At 39.7% G+C, this 2,507-nt stretch overlaps 1 non-coding gene across 1 annotated transcript; it reads left to right on the top strand.

Annotated features, from left to right (window-relative positions):
* The first annotated feature begins 450 nt into the window (after positions 1-450).
* On the top strand, positions 451-584 carry LOC112204459 (U8 small nucleolar RNA). The gene has a single exon (XR_002938104.1). It is a non-coding gene; the product is annotated as a U8 small nucleolar RNA (small nucleolar RNA).
* Positions 585-2,507: the final 1,923 nt, after the last annotated feature.

Here is a 2,507-nt window from a genome sequence, read left to right as displayed (position 1 = left end):
GGAACTGGCACCCATGCCAGTGCCTGGAGCTGCCTGCCCTGCTGCAGCTGGAGTGCCTGGCTGTGTGCAGCAGCCAGACCTCACGTTCACTCACTCACTCATACCCCTTATCACTCTGCACCTGAATTGCCCTTGGCAGGCATGGGATCCAGGCTTTTCATGCAAGGTGAGCAAAGCCTGCCAGGCCAAGTGGGCAGAACGAGCCCAGTGGGCCCAAGCAAAACTCAGGCAAAGGTGCCACAGAGGTTTCCAGCCAGAAAAGTGACACCCCAAGGATCCTGTGACAGTAGTGTATTTTATGTGTGGCCCCAGACAATTATTCTTCCAGTGTAGCCCAGGGAGACCAAAAGATTGGTCACCCTGACATAGAGCTTAAGTGTAAGTTTCATGAATTCTGACAAATGCATATACCTGTGTAACCCACATTTCTATCAAAATATATAATGCTTATCGATGGGTGGGATAATCCTTACCTGTTCCTCGTTTTGGAGGGCAGATAGAACATGATTATTGGAGATGCATGAAATGTGATTAATGCCTCTGCCTAATCAGGACTTGCAACACCCTGAGTACTCCTCTCTGATTCTTCAGGACAATCACTACTTTGAAAGAAAAAAATGAACATATATAGAAATATTTCTATTACCCTAGAAAGTTTCTCTGTGCTCTCTTCCAGTCAATCCTCACCCTCCCACTGCTCTGCCAGAGGCAACCACTGCTCTGATTTCTATCACCATAGATCAGTCTTGCTTGTTCTAGAATTTCATGCAGGTGGAATTGTAAAGCATGGCCTTTTCTGTGTCTGGCTTCTTCCACTCAGCATGATGTGTTTGAGATTTACCCATGTTGTCACGGTTGATGTGCTCTTCCTTTTTATTGCTTAGTGATATTCCATTGTATGAACATAGCACAGTTTGTTTATTCATTCTCTGGTGGGCCGACGTGTGGGTTGTCTCTAGTATTTAGCTATTATAAATAATGCTCCAACGAGCACTTTCGTACAAGACTTTTTGTGGACATATTTTTTTGGCTAAATATCTAAGAATGGTTTGCGGGATTATATGGCAAGTGTACATTTAACTTTTTTTAGAAACTGCCATACTGTTTCCTAAAGTGATTGTACCATTTAACACTCGCCCCAGCAGTGTATGAGGTTCTAGTTTCTCCATATCTTGCCAACATATGGTGCTATAAGTTTTTTAAATCTTAGTCATTCTAGTGGACTGTAGTGGCATCTCATTGCAATAATGATTTTCATTTCCTTGATGACTTAGGATGTCAAACTCTTTTTCATGTGGTACATTTGACATAGAGACTTTAAGTTTTATGTAGTTGAATTCATTAACCTTTTCTGTTATGAATTTTATTGATTTTATACTGAGAAATCCTTCTTTTTTTGGTAGAGATGGGGTCTTTCTATGTTGCCCAGGCTGGTCTCTAGAGATCCTTCTACCTCGGCCTCCCAAAGTGCTGGGATTACGGGCAGAGAAATCCTTCTTAATATCCAAAGCTAGTAAATATTTTTACTTTTATTTCCTTCTAGCCCTTTATTGGTTAAACTCTTAAACATTACACTCTTTAACCTACCTGCATTTTGTTTTAAATTGTAAGAAAACAATTTGTCCTCAGGAACTTAACCAACTAGACTGTATATTGAATAATAACTTCTTCCTTTCTTCACCTATTTGATCTACCACATTTATCTTAAACCAACTTTTAACCTATCATTGGGTCTATTTCTATGATCCTGTTAGTGTTGATTTTTCCACCAGTAGTACAGTTTCAATTGTTAGGATTTTAGAGTTTATCAGGTAAGCAAGTCTACCTTCATTACTCTTTATTTCTTCAAAAATTTCTTTGCAATTTCAGCTCATTTACTTGTCTCCTCTAACTGTGGAGGGCTAAATAATGACCCCTCAAAGATGTCCAGGTCCTCATCTCTGGAACCTGTGAATATGTTACTTTACATGGCAAAAGGGACTTTGCAGATGTGATTAAGATTCTTAAGAATTCTGAGATGGGAAGATTATCTTAAATTATCTGGGAGGGGCCCTACGTAATCAAAAGGGTTCTTGTAAGAGGGAGGCAGGGGTGTTAGAGAGAGGAAACCATAGAAACAGGGATTGGAGTCCTGAGGCCACAAGCCAAGGAGGACAAGCACCTTCTAAAAGCCAGAACAACAGGGAGCAGATTACCCCTTGGAGCCTCCAGAAGGCACCAGTCCTGCCAACGCTTTGCTTTTAGCTCCTTAAGACTCATCTTGAACTTCTCATCCCCCACAACTATAGGAAAATAAATTTGTGTTGTTTTAAGCCACTAAATTTGCAGTAATTTTTTATAGTAGCAGTAGGAAGTTAATATACTACCTTAAAAATTATTTTTAAAAATGATGTTCTGAGTGTTTTTCCATTATCATTTTGATTAGAACTGTATTGAGCAGAAAATGTAATTTGTGAAGAATTCACATTTTTATACTATTCAGTCTTGCTACTGAGATTTCTCCAGAA

The sequence above is a fragment of the Pan troglodytes genome, chromosome 11 (assembly GCF_028858775.2).
Source record: "Pan troglodytes isolate AG18354 chromosome 11, NHGRI_mPanTro3-v2.0_pri, whole genome shotgun sequence".
NCBI classification, from domain to species: Eukaryota; Metazoa; Chordata; class Mammalia; order Primates; family Hominidae; genus Pan; species Pan troglodytes.
Note: the sequence above shows the minus strand (reverse complement) of the source record. Positions and strands in the feature narration are given on the sequence as shown.